We start from the raw sequence: 19,460 nt of genomic DNA on the forward strand, positions 1-19,460 counted from the left end.
GGTGCTGTACTTGACAGCCTGGCTGCTGCGTGGCTGAGCAGAGAGGAATGGCCGTGCTCTGCTGGTGTCCAGCAGGTTCTGTTGGGCAGCAGGAAACCCTCCACTAGGGCTACCTATGTGTCGAAGTGGAAAGTCTTCACATGTTGGGCCTCGGACTGTCTCATTTTCACAGAAGAGGCCTTGCTGCAGGACATCCTGGACTACTTGCTCCACCTCAAGTTCCAGGGCTTGTCATTGTCCTTGGTCAAGATATATCTGGCAGCCATTTCCGCATTCCACCTGCCTTTTCAAGGCAGGTCAGTCTTTGCCCATTCCATGATGGCACGATTCCTGAAGGCTCATAGGTCCTCCCTTCGAGCCCTTGGTGTCCTGCTACCTTCTGCTTCTTTCCTGGAAGGTCGCCTTCTTGGTCACTGTAACTTCGGCCCGTTGAATGTCAGAGATCAGGGCACTCACGTCGGAGCCACCTTATACAGTCTTCTATAAGGACACGGTTCAACTGCATCCGCATCTGGCCTTTCTGCCCAAGATCGTTTCTCAGGTCCACGTTGGCCAAGATATTTACTTACCAGTCCTGTGTCTGAAATCTCATGCAACGGATGAGGAGTGCAGGCTGCATACCCTGGACATCAGGCGGGTGCTGGCTTTCTACATTGATAGAACAAAACTGTTTCGTACATTGACGCTGTTGTTCATGGCTGTCGCTGACAGAATGAAAGGTTTCATGGTGTCAGCCAGGCTCTTGTCCTGGATCACGGCCTGCATCCGCTGCTGCTTTGAGCTGGCAAAGGTGCCCCTGCCAGAAGTAGTGACGGCTCACTCAACTAGGGTGCAGGTTTCCTCTGCAGCCTTCCTCTGCAGGTGCCGATTCAGTAAATTTGTTGGGCTGCGACCTGGTCGTCCGTCCACACGTTCGCTTCACTCTGTGCTGACCCAGCAAGCTCAAGATGACACTGGCTTTGGCAGAGCAATGCTCCAATCTGCAAAGCTGTGAACTCTGAGCCCACCTCCTAGGATTTTGCTTGTGGGTCACCTACAATGAAATCGACATGAGCAAGCAATCTTGGGAAGCCTCCATTTTGAACCAATGTACTGCAAAAAATACATCTTTTAATGGAAACTTTCTCATTGTCTTTGCCATTTAGCTTGGAGATTAATAGAACTGCAACCTTTCATTGGTCCTTCTCCCCTCCCTTTATTTTAAACTTTCAAAAATTGGCTACCTACATTCTTCAGGTGGTAAACTTGAACATTAGTGGATCTCAGTGCTCATTTTTCTTGTTGCTATTTGAAACATAGGCATGCTTAATTAAACTACCAGTACATAAGTTTAACACAGCAATTTCAAAGTCATGGGCAGGAAATTTAAGATCAGAAGGGACCAGATCTTCTAATTTGATCTCCTGTATATCAAAGACCACTAAATAATAATATAGCCAAGCCTAACCACCAGAATTAGACCAAAGTAATAAAGTATTAAAGCTCTCAGTTGGCTGAACTATTGTGTGCCACACATGGAGAACAGGAGGGACCAAGATAGCTCAGTGGTTTGAGCATTGGCCTGCTAAACCCAGGGTTGTGAGCTCAATCCTTGAGGGAGCCATTTAGGGATCTGGGGCAAAAAAAATTGGGGATTGTGCCTGCTTTGAGCAGGGGGTTAGACTAGATCTCCTGAGGTCCCTTCCAACTCTGATAGTCTGAGTCTAAGATGCACTAATCACCATGCCCATGCAATGGCAGGGAAATCAGTTTAACTACATGGTCCCATAGAAAATGTTTTTTTTTTTTCTGGGTAAAGGGGAGAAGGGGTAAGGATTCTTTATCATTCATATATCATTTTGCTTCTGTATTGGAGAGAATTCACAAGGTAGTGCCCACTCTGAGAACACATGAAGAAAACAACAAGGAGCTTTCTGGCTTTTTAGCAGTTTTTTTCAGCCAGTTTGCTTGCTTGCTTCTCTCCTCTCCTCTCCTCTCCCTAATGGCATGCAATCCAGAGTCAAGATGCAGGTCCATAAGATGGAAAGGAAATATTTGGACTTGTACATTGCAGGTGTCATGTGGGGAGAAAATTGTATGTGATCATATAACCAAAGATTGTCATAATGAATACACACAAGGAGCAGAATTTTTGCATTTCGTAAGAACGTAATGGCCATACTGTGTCAGACCAATGGTCCATCTAGCCCTAGTATTCTGTCTTTTGACAATGGTCAGTGCCAGATGCTTCAGAACAACAAAGCAGGACAACTATTGAGTGATGTTGTCCAGTCCCAACTTCTGGCTTCTGCAACTTGACTTTGCATCCTTAATCTTTTAACAGTCTTTAATGTAGTTAAATAAAAAGTTGGCTGATGTACTGTAATTAAATAGAACTGACACTTTTTGCACTGTATTGGGCCACTGAGAGGTTATCATGGGATGTCAGTTAGAACAAGAGACATTCGTTTAATGTAAATCCAATTTATAAACTATTAGAACTTTAACTTTTCTTGCATCTCTTTTGGATATGTTCCTACTCTGTCTTGGTTTAAGATTCACCATATATCTTGCATCACTGAAGTTCCCAAGAGCCTTTGCTTTGTACCTCCAACTTCAGGACTGCACCTCATAGCCATCATCCCTCTGCTTGAAATGGCACTGTATTTTCTTTGAAGTCCGTTGGCATTGCTGCTCAGAGTGGTGACTCTTGAACAGATCGTTCCTGTCCGTTATAGGTTGTGTTCCTTTTTGGTCATCTGCTTTTGAGATCTCCTCAAACAGTTTATTGTCGTGCTTGTCCTCAAGAGCTGCCTGCCCTATTGCTATTCTCCAGAATGCAAAGAGATCAAGGATCTCTCCACAGCTCCATTCAGCTGCTCAAGGCATGTTGTAGGGCTAGAGAAGTAATATTGCTGCAATGCTGATTTATTAGAACCCAGGAGCAAAGGGTCTATCCTGGCTCTGTGCCAGTTTTTAAACAGTGATGGGGCTATCCAGTCAACTCTGGAGCAGTGGAGGGCACACAGGTATACAGAAGGGTCAGTCATAGATACCTCCTAAGCAGTGTGGGTTAGCAGTTGGAGGATTGCCCAAGTAGTGCACAGCAGCATTGTGGGCACATGATCAGCCGTCTGCCCTGAGCCCCCTCCCGCTCTCCACACGCCTCCTGCACCCCAAACCCCTGCCTTGAGCCCCCTCCTGCACCCCTTGCCCTGAGCCTGTTCCTGCACTCCCTCCCGCACCCCAACCTTGTGCCCCAGCCCTACATTCATGGCCCCGCATACAATTTCCCCACCCAGATGTGGCCCTCGGGTGAAAAAGTTTGCCCACCCCTGGTTTGCATCATGCATATGCAAGCATTTTCAATCTGCATTAATGTGAGTTAGTACAGACTAAACTTGTGTAAACAAGCCGTGTGTGCTGGTTCACCTCTCTCCTGCTAGCCTGGAAAAACAAATTAAGACGGAGTCAAATTTATCTCTTGTCCATGAGTGCAGAACATTACCGTTAGATCAGCATGCTGATGCATTTTAGTGCTCTCTTTATGAACTGAAGGCTTTATAGAGCATAAGGAATTGGTATGTAAGAAAATATGCCTTCGTAAGTATGAATGCAGAGCTACTGTCAGCAAAATGTAAAATTACTTCATTAAAACACCGCTTATGCCCATTTTCTCTTAATTCTCCTAGATCACTTTCCCATCCCACTGCTAAAATATTCATTTTCAAAAATTATAATTTATATATTCACTGAGTATCCAGAAATGAAGTTAATGAAACAGTAGGCATGCCCATTGCCCTGAAGACCTTACTATCTAAAATCAAAACACAAGAGTGAGCAAACAGTGACAAGAGAATACCAGGATTACAAAAATTAGGTCATGTAGTATCTTAGGTATGTCATGCATACATCTTGACTATTTTGGTGGGTATATATAGCTAGACATTTAAAAAATGTCATTTTCTAAAAAAAATTGTGGGATTTATGCTAATTCTGATTAGTGGGGAAGAAAATGAACTAATGGATTGGTGTGAGTGATGGGGTAGGGAAGAAGATGGCATGGGGGAAGGAGAGAGGTGAAATTATGTGTGTGGGACTACTGGTAAGGACCCAAAGAACTAAAACAGGATGTGTGTGTCCCGTCCTGTGTCATCTCCCTCCCCCCCCCCCCCCCCGGTTTAAATAGTGTCCTCTTTATTGTAGGATCTCGGGGGTGGGGGGCCCAGCAGCTCCGTCATGGGATGCACGCCTGGAGTGTTGTCTGTCACCAGAAAGGGGGGTGGGGAGCAGAAGCTGAGACACAGCCACAACAACAGGGGAAGGGGGGCCTGGACTCCTGGGTTCTTCACACCCCTCCAGAGTTAGCTCGGCTCTTCTGCAGGCCAGGAGCCAGCCACACTAGACTCCACAAAACGGGTGCAGGCAGCGGGGGGGCGGGGGAGGGAACCCCACATTTAGTAGGCGTGGTTGGAGACGAAGAGGGACTCGCTGGCAGCGGCTCTGCCCTGGCCACTTGGGGTGTATTTCCCCTGGCAGGCGAGGCTGTTAGCCAGGGCCCGTTTGATGTACTCCTCCTGGGCGTTCTCGGCGTTCTCCTTCTTGCCGGCCCAGACCTTGGGGGCGGAGGCCTGCAGGGTGCGGCCGTAGGAGAAGGTGAGGGCCCAGGGCTTGTGCAGGGGGCACTTGTTGATAGCGTTGAGGTTGAGCGAAGCCTCCTCACTCTGCCCACCGGACAGAAAGGTGATGCTGGGCACAGCGGGCGGCACAACATGGTTCGGCGCAGGGCGGTGACTGTTGCCATAGCGATCTCCTCATGGCTGTCCTACTTGGTGCAGGCATGGCCGGCTGTCACCATGTTGGGTTTCAGCAGCGTCCCCTCCAGGTAGACGTGGTGGTCGCTCAGAGCCTTGTACGTGGCTGCCAGCACCTTCTTGGTGACATACTGGCAGCGCTTCAGGTCATGGTCCCCCATTGATCAGGATTTTCGGCTCTACAATGGGCACGATCCCGTTCTGCTGTCAGTTGCTGGTGTAGCGAGCCAGGACGTTGGCGTTCTCCAGGATGGCCAGGTGGGAGGGGGTGTGCTCAGAGATGTGAGGCAGGATAAATAACTGATTGCATTCTAGGTAGAAGCAGCAGTGAATCGGTAGTTAGGTGGAGTCTCGAGGTGCCTGGTGAAATCAGGTGCTTGCGTGGTACTCTGTAGAAGGAGTAGAGCAACAAGAAAGTTCCAAGATTCAGAAGCTGGTGGCAGCTGCTACTTACAGCCTCTGTAAGTGATGGGATTTTTTTGGGTGGGGTATGCTTGGGCTGATGGGAAAGCTTTGAAATCCTGTGCTCATGTTGGAAATAAAGTTTTGGGTTTTGTTTTGTCTGTCTCAGAACTTGCATACATTTATTCTTCTTAAACCTGAAACACGCTGAAAATTAATGAAGTGGTCTTTCCTTCAACCCATTAGATTCATATTTATAAAAATGTAAATCAAATGCAATTTCTTTAAGGTGTTCAGATTCGTGTGCTACACTCTGACATGTAATTCAGCTGTTGGCTACCACACTTTTTATTAGATGTGCAGTTGAATGGTTTAAATTTGTGTTTATCGGGGGCTTTTTCTTTTGTTAAAAAAATCATATTTAAAGTGTAGGTGAATAGTGTGTGTGAGGGGAGAGAGTTATATGGAGAATTAGGCATGGGGGATGCAAATTATGTTGTGGTCTGTAGTAGTGGTACTTTGTTTTCTTCAGCTGTTAATTACCTATCAGGCCAGAGGTCACAGCTTGAAAACTGGGTTTTTGTATTAAACAAGCATACCCATTAAGAGCAATATTCAGTAGGATCACATTTTTTTGATTGTGTGAAATATACCTTAATTTCCATAATTAGCCATTAGGATGGCTTAAGGATAAGTAGGGATTTTTACTTCAATATTTTTCTGCTCAAGTTATATGAGTGCAAACTAGAATGAAAAGCCACCAAAAATATAGTCAAGTTGAACTAATTGCAGATTCAAAAACTTAGTTTTGTCAGTAGCTTACTAAAAGTATAGTATTTACACTTCAGCTACTTGCAGTAAATCATTCTGGAATTACCAGCTTTTTCTGTTTGCTACTACATTCGGTGTCTGGAAATATTTGCTAGGTTTACTTATATGGAGTTTGGTTTTAGTTCCCCAAGGGGACAGTAGATTGTCTGAGTTCCATATCATTCTTTTGTCCTGCCTGGTGAAATTTGCAGCAGCCAAAATGTTCATTACAGAGTTTACTAGCTCACAACAATGTGGGATCCATAATATAGCAGACATATATTTAAGTCATTTCCATACAATCATTCAGGTATCCCTGGTCACTTTTCTGATTTTCGTGCCTGTTTTGCTGCAGCTGCTCTACACTCTCTATTTCTTCTTATACTTCATTTTGAGTATATTCTGTAGCATGCTGAATACAGATCTGCAGACAGGATTTATGGCGTCTGGGATAAGGGGCCCAGCAATGCTCTGTCCCATTTTCCCCCCAACCCTCCCGGCCAAGAGGTCCTTTACGCTGCAGTTGCTTTGGCATAATCCCCTGCAGCCCTGTACATCACTTTTGTAGGAGGGGGTCATTTCCCTTTTGTGTTTCACTGCTGACTCATACTCTTGCTAAGGTGATGAGATTTTCAAAATGAAAAACCAAGATATAACCATCGTATATATGCCAGAAGGTGCAAAGGAGTTTTGGGTGTGAAGCCAGAAGTGCACATGGAAGGGATTTAGGAACTGGAGGGGTAGAGAAGAGATGAGTCAGTTCCTTTATACCTCCTTTGTTTAATTTTTACCCGCTTTCTGCATGCCCAACATATTTAGCTTAAACTAAGTGAGGTTTTTTGAATTTATCTCCTTTTAACTTCTTCTGTCGTTGTCGTCCTCTTGGTCTCTCTAGTCTTGATTTTCTTTTTCACACTTGACTTTCTCATTTCTCTAATCTGTCCATCCCTTTGAGCTACTACCTCTTTTATTTGTTCTTCCTCATCCAGCCAAGCTTAGCCAGCCACATGTACATTCACCTGCCCCAGCCATTGTAGTCTTCCTTTACTCAAGGATAAGGTTGATAGACCTGAAGAGGACGAGGAGCAGTTCTCTTCACTGGGCTGAGAGCTTTTAGGAATGGAAAATCTGCCCACTGAGAGGGCAGTCTGCCACAGAGTGGGGAGATGAGGCCTGATAACTTTTTTCTCAATTCAACTTTATATATCTGGTGGGGATGTGTTACGAATAAACCCACCTGCCACATTTTGTGCAGCTCCATGTGACTTTTTTTTACAGATGTGACTACTTGGTGTGTAATACGCATACCATGTTTCCAGAAATGTTTAATATTGATGAAAGGCGTTGGATTGACACCAGGTATTCCTTGCAGGCTTCCCTGAGAAGTGAAAGCAGGCGTGTGCAGGCAGGACCTTATTCATTGCACCTCTCAAAGGCTGAGGGACAGGATGAATTTCTTGTGGGGGTAGCCAGAGTCAGCTTGGTATTGGTAACCAGGATGGTTTGAGAATGGGGATGTTTGGTTTCTGGAAGGGAACATGGATGTGGGGGTGGCACAAGCTCCCTTTGCTCCTGTTAGTCCTCGGCCCTGTCAGGTCCTCACATTCAGTTCTTTGTTAGCTCCTGTCCTTCCCCAAAGCTCCTCACCTACCCTGCCTGTGGGGCAGTGATGCTGCCAGTGCCCCTTTCCCTCTCCACTGCTACATGTGTCTGAGAACGAGCTGGGGGAGAAGAGAGAAGACAGAGAAGGAAGTCTGGTGATAAACAATATGAACTCCAGGTCAAACCTTTTTTCTCAAGGTTTCTCAACACTGAAAATTAGTTGAGAAACTAGAATCTCCATGTATACTTCAGTTAGGCTTTCACTCTGCAAACACTGAAGCATGTGCTTAACTTTACACTTGAGTTGAGCCATTGAATTCAATGCAAATTACTCATGTGCATAAGCTGTAGGATATGGGGTATAGACATTTAGAAGTCCATGATTTAAGGGATTTCTATTTTCATATTGATTAATCTTTGTTTTTAATATTTAGTCTTTTATGCGGTAGCCAGTGTTGTGAAAATGTTGTTCTTCAAGAATCCTACTAAATAAAATGTCAGATTAATATTTATTCAAATGTATATGAAAGATATTTTTGAAACCCCTGAATTGAATGAAATGCCTCAATTAAAATGGTCACATTGCCTATTTGTTATAGCTGTGCATGTCAGCCAATGGATAAGTGTAATATGAAATAAATTAATTCCTGCTCCAATTTGTAAAACAAGGCTTAAAATATTGAATAACCATTAAAAGTGCTCTTTGTATGTAACAAACACAAAATCCTGATGATAATGAATTGAAAGCCATTATTCTGACAGTCTCAGAGGATATAAACCTGGAATTGTAGGGAGAGTTTAGAGTATTGAGATACAGATGTATCTTTTCAAAATTGATTTTATTTTCTTATTTTTTATGTCCTGATATCCTTTGTTTCTCAACTATAGTTAAAAATAATAAAATCTTTTTGCCAATTGGTGCGATTTTTAAAAGGACACTTAGTTTTTTTACAGTTACACACATGAAATTATTGTGGTAGCACATGCAAATTGAATACATTGTGGTGGGGAGCCTCTACCGTTTTGCAAACACAATATCCTGATTCTTCACAGGGCTACTGTATCTATAATTGCATATATATATTCTGGAAAATCAAGCTCTGAAAGTTTTGTTCTCAGTACAGTGACAAAATACATAAAACAGCAGTAAATAAAATAATGAAGTTGCTAATTCATAGAGGTTGTAAGTAGAATTTCTGCTGTGTGTAATGCTCCTTTAACTGGCTTTTTAAAATGGTCTGTGTACTCATGCTCTGTGTATCCATTAAATGTTTCTAATCCCCCCCCCCCCCCCCGTTTCCCAAGTGAATCATATCCACTTCTACATTCTGTCAGGAAATGTTCTCTTGAAGATTTCTTTCTGACTTGGAAGAGAGGGTTGTTGGAGTTTTTGAACTATAAGGCTGGTCCACTGGGAATTGAAAGATTTCCTTTGTCTGCATTCATATTCACTCAGTATGCTGGAAAAAATTTTCTACAGAAATGGCCTTTTTTGAGGAGGGAGGATATTCAGGCCCACACATGCAACACTACCTAGATCCCCATCTCCCTAGAAATTCTATCTAGACAGTATTTCTGAGGAGGGCGGAGCTATGGAAATGACTTTAAAGAAGATATGTTCATTTGACACTTGTATAATTATTTAAGCTTTTTTATTGTTGCAGTGAGCTAGTATTGTAGGTGAAGCACACTTGCCACAAAGTCAAACCTCCAGAAGATAATGAAAGCTTTCTTCATACAGAGATTTCCTAGTTAGGGATGTTAGTTTCTTTAGGAATAGCTTTATGGGATCTTCAGATAAGGAGGGTGCTGTTTGGAATTACGAAATCTTGGAGAAAGATAATGGATTGCTGGTGCAATCCAACAAAAGAGTGGGGAAAAAAGTTTATTGCCAGGATGTTGAGAGGGCTATTTAGGGGCCCTTAAGAAAGATCTAAGCAAAATAAATAGTTTTTTCTTGGCAGCAAAGTAAGTGTATCCAATTGATAGGAATGCGTGCTAATGAGGGACCAGTTTTCTTGCTTTGGGCAGCACTCTGTGACCATTTATTGGAATGTCTCATACCTACTGAATTTATTTCAATTTCTGACCACCAGTCTTTCTTTAAAGAAAATAAAATACACTGCATTAAACAGTTACACAAATTTTCCCCTCTGTTCCTTACTATGCAAAAAAGGGAGGGAAGGAATTAATAACTTGCTGGAAAGGGCTATCCTTAAATCTTGGTGATGGGATGTACACTTCTCCCAAATATGGAATAAACATTGACTCTTGGTATGATGTTTGAGGTATCTAGAGAAAAGATGCTGGCTTTTCCATCCCACTCATTAATTTTTGGGGGGGTGCCCTCCACTCCTGCAGCTTCAGATAAGTTCCCTCATCCTATAGAAGCTTATATTGACTGAACTTCCTGCCCCTGGGTCCACCTGCTGTTGCCAGTAAGGAGCCCCTTCCCAGATGTCATGGGAATGAGGTCTCCTGAGGGATCCTAAGATCCTCCAAGAAATTTAGGACACCCAAAAACAGACAGACAAAACCAATCCTGCTTTGAATGCATGTGGGATGATTAATAATCCTGGCTCTCACTACGTTTGCAAAGTGAGTTGGGGTAGAGCATGTGCAGCAAGGCTGAGAATTTAGATATACAAGAGAGAGAAAAAAGTGTTGGTATCCATAACAATGGTAATTTAGTTCTCTTGCTAATTTGAGGTATTTCCTGTTACTGATATGTATAGGAACAGAAAATACTCCATGTGAGTCAAAGCTGACCTAAGGTTACTATGGATACCATAAGTTTGTTTTTCCTGACTGTGCATATAGTTTAAATTATGGCATTGTATTAACGTAGTGTATGGATGGCATTTATCTTTAACCCATTACACTTTCTCCAAGGAAGAGTCTGATTAGAACAGTAGTTCACAAAACATTAATAGGAAGAGTGACTTGACATTTTTCCAGAGACCATGAATAAAAAAAAATCTTGCTGATCATGGGAAGAACCTGGCAGTGCACATTTATTTCAGGTTTTGTCTTCACAAAAATCTCTCTAAGTAGGCAGCAGTTTGGTTTTGCTTTCTACTTTCTGTAGCTTGGATTTCTGCATCCATTTAGTATTTCACACTGTTTTTATTGGAAAATTTGAGGTTGCTGTTGGCTTCTGAAAATTTGACCAAAAGGAAGGATTTCTGTGATTACACAGGCATGGAAAAAGATTGCAAGAGGGTATTCTTTTGTTACTGATGAGGATCAAAGAACTGTAATGTTGAATTTGAAAGTTTTTATGCAGCCCTGGGACAAGAGATTCACAACTATATCTCTTTAACATTTGAAGTGGGGTAGTTTCAACTCCACCTAGTCCACTCTTGTTTGTTTTGAGGAAACTTTCCCATCTATTTACAGTATTGTAGGAATTGAATGGGTACGCTGAAAGCTAGATCTACTGTTTAGCAAATCTTTGCTGATAATTTCTTGAATAATCAACAGCAGTCTTTTACTTTGAAAAAGTGAATGATTCTGGAAATGCCCATAGCTCATGAGTCATCACTGAAGATTTTAAATAGTTGAATGCAGTGTTTGTCCTCCACCCTTCCAGAATGACATGAATCATATTTTACTGTTTCCCAAATAGTTTAAATGGAAATGGTGTATATTCCTGACTTAAGCTGTTGTACACATTAGAATTCCATAAGAATTTTAAACAGACTTGGGTTGTAAAGGCAAACATTTTGTAACCCTAGCAACTTATTTTAACCACAAAGATTTTTCCTCCTGCTCTTTGATGTGACAAACCTATAATAATCTGTTACTGATTCGCACAGCTGATTTTACAGTTTTTTTAAATATAACTCTTTACACGTTACCTAAAGTTCAGTTGCAAGAATCACTTTATTGTGATAAATTTATAAAGGCTAATATATGAAAGTGTGCATATGAATAAATTGGTTTCAGAGTAACAGCCGTGTTAGTCTGTATTCGCAAAAAGAAAAGGAGTACTTGTGGCACCTTAGAGACTAACCAATTTATTTGAGCATAAGCTTTCGTGAGCTACCGCTCACTTCATCGGATAGAGTGAGCTGTAGCTCACGAAAGCTTATGCTCAAATAAATTGGTTAATCTCTAAGGTGCCACAAGTACTCCTTTTCTTTTTATGAATAAATTGTTTTCCTATCTTTTTAGAAGGCAGTTTTGTTTAGTACATTTGAATAACAAAAAACCCCCTCCAACCTGAAAGCCTCTGGTCAGTCCGGAGTCCCATTATCTCCTGGTTGTATGGTGATTTAGGCTATGTTTACACTATCTCGGTAAGTCGACATACCGTGGGTCAAATTACCGCGGGGTCTACACCACGGGGAGTTGACAGGAGAGAAACTCCTGTTGGCTTAGCTTACTCTTCTCATCGGGGGTAGAGTACAGGGGTCGACTGGAGAGCGATCTGTCTATTTGGTGGGTCTTCACTAGACCCGCTAAATTGACCGCCGGTGGATCGATCTCGGAGCGTGGATCCCAGCTGTACTGTAGACAAAGCCTTACATACATTTGTATAAAATTTAACCACTTCTGTCTCAAGCTAAAAATATCCTGAAAAACTCCCAGAAGAAAATGTGGGATATGCCTTGGGAAGGGCAGATATGGTTACAACTAGGAAAAGATTACATTTTTCTTGGTCACAAGAGTCACAGATCCACTGCAGTGGTACTTCAGTCTGTCTACAGCTTGGGAGTGGGAACATAACTATTATCAATCATTGGCAGCAGAGGGAATGCTCTGCCTCTGGAAGTTTCCTCCATTTTTTTCTGCTTTCATGGTGTCCAGCAGCTCAGGTAGATCTCCTTGCTGGAGAGCTTTTCTGAGGAAAATACCAAACTTTTTTTCAGATTGATGACTAACATTTTAGTTCAATAGCATTGTCTTTCTGACTCCCATTCATGTTGGAGGATTGCATTCTGGGGAGGTTGTCTGCTCACATCTGCTTCCCCTTTTGATTGTGTTCACAGGCTTCATGGAGAAAGCTAGGCTAAGAAAAGGCAAAGGAAAGGGTCTGTGACTCCTGCTTCACTGACATCATCAAATACCTTGACAGGGAGCTCAGCCAGCTCTGTGGGCAGAGTGCAGTGTTCTCCCTCTGCAGCAAAGGAGGCAGGCAGGACTGAAAAAACTGCCTCCGGGGCAAGCCTCTTCCCCTCCTCTATCTCCACAAGTAGAGTAGGCAAAAAGGCACACTGCCAGTTAGAAGAACATGCTTGAGTCCCTAGAGCCCATGCCAATAGCCCCTCTCCTGACTGCAAAGTTGAGCTGCTTAATCTCCAAGGGGGAAACGGATCTGTCTGGCCCATGGGGATCCCATGAAGAAGAGAGAGAGACAGATTCTGTGGAGTCTGTTGTTGAACCTCAAGCCAGGATGTTGAAACACCCAACAGGGACCCATGTTGGGGAGGGGAGCGAGTAAGCCTACATTACTTTAGGAAGTGGTGGGTGATGGGCACTGGAAATACTTTCGGAGCAATCTCTGAACCCAGTTTTGCTTCCCTCCTCTGAAGCAGGATTATAGGGACAGACTTCCAAAAGGGAACTAAATGAAATCAGTGCTGTTTTCCAAGCTGATATTCAGAGTACAGCATAGCAGCAGGTCAATGCAGAAAAGACCAGAGTACAGTCATGTGCTGTAGTCTTTGTGTGAATGTATGTGCACAAAGGGAGTTTTTTCCCCTCAGGGAAGGAAGGCAAGCTGACCTAATCTGAGTTATGCAGTTTTATACATATGTAATGATGAAAAAAGATCAGCCTCTTTCAGGCACTGTTATGTTAGGAGCTCGGCAGCTCTCCTAGACAAGCTATATCTGTACATTCCTCCTCATGCTCCTTGGGAAGATGTAATAAGGGGATGGGGTTTCCCATCACACCTAAAAGCTTGGGAAAGTATTTGGCTGTGGGAACCAGCTGTTGCTGCTGTTTGCCATACCATAACATCCATGATACTTTTCCCAGCGTGTGCTGCAGTTTACCTGGGTTGTCCACCGCCACATCTCAGGATGGAGTGTGGAGAGGGACAGCAGTCCACATGGAAGAACAAGCAGGCAATAAGAGGCCTCTTAGCCCACCACTACTTAGACCCTCTTTGGTCTTCATTTAATAAATCAGAAGGTCCCTCAATGTGCATTCATCCATATTCTATCTGAGGTAGATACCAGATTGGTAGCACATAGTGGGTGGGAATTCAAAATACAGTTAACACAATCCATTATATAGGAAAGTAGAAATTACTGTGGAAGTTGTCTGAACTGAAGGGAACTTCAGGGATCTGGATGTTCCCCTGTTACGAGTGACTGGGTTTGTCCCTAAGCTGCAAAAGGCTGACGTTCCCAATGTAACAGATCTGCAGACCTTAATAGAAGAAAGGAAAATTTTAGGTAAGTTTAGTACTTGTAAATAACTATCATGGTGCTGGCATGCCTTTGCTGTAGATGTCAGAATATGTATGAGACTCGTGCAGACCATCTTAATTGTGCAACCCCCCCCTTCCCTTCCCTTCATACAGTGCTCTTGCGAATTATGGTTCATGGATCATTTTGTTAGCCAGGCTCACTAACAGCTATGTGAATCACAGCAGTAAAGTTCACTATATTTATTTATTGTTAAATTAATAATGATATTATGCTGGGGATTGTGAGGAACCGTGTTGATGCGGATGGATGTCACATCTTCTGCTCAGACTAAATGAGGGAACACTTAAATGCCCCTTTGTTCAGAGATAGGTGAAACAGGACCCACCACCCAAAATGTGGGCAGGTAGGGAGTTTGGCAAAACAGGTAGAAGCTTGGCTCATCTCCTCAATAGCCCCTTATCTCGTCCTGCACCCCACTGTGATACACAGACAAGCCAGAGTAGCAATAGAAGGGAGGGGTCTAGTAACTTACTGTTGGCATATACAAGCCCTTTCCCCGTTCTGCCTCATTCCCCCAGGAGCAATGAGGAAGCAGGGGAGGAACTGTGACTTAGTGTCTGAGTCACAATGCCTCCTGGGGTGGTGTGGGTTAAACTCATAGCTAGGTCTGAACTCAAGATCTAGCTCTAAGTATGTGTTATGTACTTGCAGTTGGTTGTAAAACTATTGGTTAGTATTTTTTTTTAAGTCTTCTCTTTAGATATTGACCTAGTTTGTTGTTCCAGGCTTCAAGCTTCTATTCTTGAGCTTTGTTCAGTGGAATTTTCTCTTTTTAAAATCAGTTGCTGGAAATAATTAACTACATTAAGTGCCGACTACTGCAGCAATACAGGCTAGAACTAGCTTAGGGAGATTGAGTTTACAAAGCAGTGTAGAGGATTTAGCCACACATCTTTCATTAACATCAACATACCAAGAAGAATAAAAGGCTTGGAGTTATAAAATAAAATTAAAAAGGGTATATGGATGGTGGGGAATAGCATAAAATCAGACTAACCTGGAAAATTACACATGCATTGAATGAACACTGAAAATGGCAAAAGTTTGATATGGTGGCATGGAAATAGTTGAGCTGTTGTATGAGATATCTAGGCTTAGGAGCCACCTTTTATGTATAAGTGGGTAAGGTCCAGCTCTCTATGACTACCTTTTTTTCCTTTGTTTCCTTCTCTGACCTTCCTTTTCTCCTGCTATACCTCATGGAACTGTTAGAAAAGTAAGCTAAATGGTGAGGCACTTGGGAGCCAGTGGTAAGGTGTTCTTGGCAGCAGGCCTTCACTTTTACCACCAGAAATGTAATTGACTGCCTAAAATATTGTAAAAAGCATCTTTATCTGGTCTTTTCAATGACTCTTGGCTCTTCTCTCTCATATTTAGTCTACTTGAAAGGTGTTTCTGAGCGTTGTTCTATTTAAAAGTTGTAGAGTTGCGGGTGTCATGAGGTGTGGTGTGTAGTGATACCTACCTTTTAGTATAAGTACTTTGAGTATCTGTGGCACTCTTTTCTAATATTAAGTGCTCAACTCCCACCGTTGATAGAGAAGTTGCAGTGTACTTCCAAACATGAAATAAAAGTACGTGTTTCACTACCTGTTTCATAGACTGCCAGTTAAATACAATGTAAAATAAAATGTCTCCCATCTACTTGAACATATATGCTTAATTTCTCAGTCTGTTGGCTGTTACTGAATTTCTACCACTATTCAGAAGAAACTGCGACTAAACTATCTACCTGATTTTATTTGGTTAGCGAGAGGATACCACATAGACCATTGCTGTAGCCAATTATCCTCCTAAAATACAACGTGCTTCAGTGTTGATATCCTACCATTGCAGCACTCACTCTGAGTGGTAAGTTGAAAAGCCCTGCTTTCTTATAGGGCAATTAATAATTGCCTGAGAAATAGAGGACGATGGTGGTTGCACTGTAATGATGGTAGCCCCTTTCCTAAGTCAGTTCAGGAATGCGCTGCTTCTCCCTCTTGAGAAGAAAGTTCAGAGTCCAAATAGAGAAGTCTTCCAGTCTGTTATTACTGCAGCACCACCAGAATACATTTTACTACTTTTTAACAAGGAAAAAAAAACAACATGAATTTGTGTATCCAGTTTGACAGTTCGTTCCCACCGGGCCTGGAAAACATGCAGAGAGGCTAAGGGTTAAAGTCTTGATCTTTTGTTTTTGTTTTTATAGGAATATAAACTTATGCATCTAGTACTCAGAGTAGACTTTGTAATGTAACAGTGGTATTTCCTAGGTATTTGTAAAGCAAAGGGATCCCTCTGCAGCCCATTTTAAATTTCAAAATGAGTAGATTGGTTTAGAGTACATTTGAAATTACTTAAGAAATTATTTGAATCAAAAATAAGAATTTTGTTTAAAAAACCAAGAACAAATTACTATTATGTTTTAGTATTCAGATTGACCCACTCTGGTATATTGTAATTTATTAGGCATTCACTCAATCCATTTGTATTTTCAGTCCAGATCAGATATCTTAAGAAGGATATAAAACAACAATTATGCTGCTGGTTCATTATAAGAAAAAGTCAAAATGTTCTTGGAGTTCATTGTCCCCTATGTGTGGTGGTGTAGTTGTTAAATGGCAGATTTGTGGTGTGTTTTTGACCCCTTAGGTATATGGGTTAAATAGCCACTGAAATTAATACAATATTGATTTTTTTTTATTTAAACAAAGCTGTGGCTAGATGTGATGTAATTGCATTTTAACTCTTTCCAGTATGAACATGGTAACACTTCCATTCTAAAAATTAAGTTACAGTAAATGTGTACAAGAAAAAAATATGGTGAATTGCCATACCAACTTTACATAAATATTTTATGGGCAAAATTTCCAAAATAAGTGTCAAACTTATCCAGATATTTTTTATTAATCTCTTTTGTAGTTATAGTTAAATCACTGTGCCCAATCTTCCACTTTTTTGTTGTAAGTATGAAGCATTATATTCCTCATAGTAAATATATTCATTGGACTTCTTGTTGGATTCTTCACATAGCTAGATAGGTCATGAATTGCAAAGATAAGTAGGGAATTCCCAAATCACAGTGAAAGCATCTAGCTAGCATATCAAATTATAATTGTAATTTGCAATAAAACAATACTTAACTTTTTTCTTCATATTTCTCCTTAAATATTTGTATATCTTTGAAGACTTCTTATTTCCACACAACATATGGACCCAGTAAACTAATGGCTAGTTATAGTCTCATAATGAAGGTGGGAAGAAAGGAGAAAAACATTCCTTGATATTGACTACTACCAACCTCTGCCCTGTATCCATCCGCCAAAACAGTACATTGGTGGGGTGGGAGAGCTACTTTACAGTATCTAGTAGTCTGATTTTTTCGAAGGTAATTTTTGGTCACATATGCAAGCTATTGTCAATTTCTGAAGAGTATTCATAAATGGAAGGCAAATATTTTTCATATATGCAGTGTATCAGAAAACGTTTCAGTGGGTATCGTATCTTGGAAGAGCTGCTGACATCCCATGGAAATCTTTGTTACATGTAGAAATAATTTTACTGTTTACGTTTTCTGTCTCTTCCCTGGTTCTTAAAGAACATCTGTATGAAATTTACCTGAGCCTTGTTCTTTAAATCCTCTGTCATCCTGCATTCTGTGGACAGTTGTGACCCCTCCCACCACCATGTAGACAGACAAGTGAAATAGATAAGCTTGACAGAACACACAATCCTTCCTTTTATTAAAATGTCCTTAGTTGTAACTTTCCCAAAGATCTTGTATGGAATTATAATAACTAACTATATAGAGAAATAAAAAAGGCTTTACAAAGGTGGGAAAGCATTATTATTCAAACACTAGAAATAAGAAAATTTAGGTACAGAGTTTATATATTGCCACAGAGTCACACAGTGAACAAGACATCTGGGTTAAATTCTGCCAGTCCTGACCTCTAACCAATAGACTACATAATCTACAAAAATACTTTAAAATATGCTCCCTCCCTCTCCTCCCCACCTCAGATTTTTTCCAGGAAGTGTTAGCAATTGTTTAACACGTTTTGATATAGTGTGGTGAAACTATTGAAGGGTGGGCATATGATTTTAAAATATCTACAGTGGTTTGGAATGGCAGTGCTGATAGTAGGAATAACTTTGATTCTTAAGCTTTTGAAAAATCACATCTGTTAATATCTAAAGCAGTTAAAACACTTGAGACTGTTTGTTTTTTTTTTCTTTTTCTTGTCCTGGACTGGTACATAGGACTTCAGAGTAAGAATAATTAAGAGGCATCAGATAAGAACATAAGAATGGCCGTACTGTGTCAGACTAATGATCCATGTAGCCCAGTATCCTGCTTCTGGCAGTGACGAATGCCAGATGCTTCAAAGGGAAGGAACAGAAGAGGGCAATCACCAAGTGATCCATCCCCTGTCATCCATTCCCTGCATCTAACAATCAGAGTCCTTAGGGATACCCAAAGCATGTGGGTTCATCCCTGATCACCTGGGCTAATAGCCATTGATGGACCTATCTTCCAGGAACTTATCTAATTCTTTTTTTGAACCCGGTTATATTTTTGACCTTCACAATCGATCCCGGCAGTGAGTTCCATAGGTTGACTGCAGTGTGTGAAGTGCTCCCTTACGTTTGTTTTAAACCTGCTGCCTATTAAATTAATTGGGTGACCCCTGATTCTTGTGTTACGTGAATGGGGTAAATAACGCTTCCTTATTCACTTTCTCCATACGATCTATGATTTTATAGATGTTTCATATCCCTCCTTAGTCATCATTTTTCCAAGCTGAACAATCTGAATCTTTTTAATCTCTCCTCATATGGAAGCTATTCCATACCCTTGATCATTTTTGTTGCTCTTCTCTGTACTTTTTCCATTTCTAATATATCATTTTAGAGATAGGGCAATCAGAACTTGAATACATGTGGTATTCAAGATGTGGGTGTACCAGGGATTTATATAGTGGCATTATGATATTTTTTGTTTCCTAATGGTTCCTAATATTCTGTTAGCTTTTTTGACTGCTGCTGCACATTGAGCTGATGTTTTCAGAGAACTATTGATGATGACTTCAAGATCTTTCTTGAGTGTTAACAGCTAGCTTAGACCCCATCATTCTGGATTTTGTTTTCCACTGTGCGTTGCTTTGCATTTTCAACATCCAATTTCATCTGCCATTTTGTTGCTTAGTCTCCTAGATCATTCAACCTGTTCTCCTTTTATATATTGTGAATTGATCAGTGATTGACAGCCATCAAAAAATCTTTATATTGTCTAGTAGGAACAAAAAAACACCGTTTGCTTAACACTGAAGCATTTCCAACAGTTTATGGCACATGATGCAGTTGTATAATACGCCCACAGACCAGCACAGTTACTTTAAGCAAATTTAGGTCAAAATATAAATTC

General features: G+C 41.3%; 1 protein-coding gene and 1 pseudogene across 1 annotated transcript in view; one reads left to right on the forward strand and one right to left on the reverse strand.

Moving 5' to 3' along the window:
• The window catches only part of ANKRD28 (ankyrin repeat domain 28), a 235,172-nt gene that overhangs the window by 52,500 nt on the left and 163,212 nt on the right, over positions 1-19,460 (forward strand). The gene's annotated exons all lie outside the window — the stretch shown is intronic.
• LOC141983494 (fructose-bisphosphate aldolase A pseudogene) lies at positions 4,424-6,809 on the reverse strand (annotated as a pseudogene).

This window comes from Natator depressus, chromosome 2 (assembly GCF_965152275.1).
Source record: "Natator depressus isolate rNatDep1 chromosome 2, rNatDep2.hap1, whole genome shotgun sequence".
Classification (NCBI taxonomy): Eukaryota; Metazoa; Chordata; order Testudines; family Cheloniidae; genus Natator; species Natator depressus.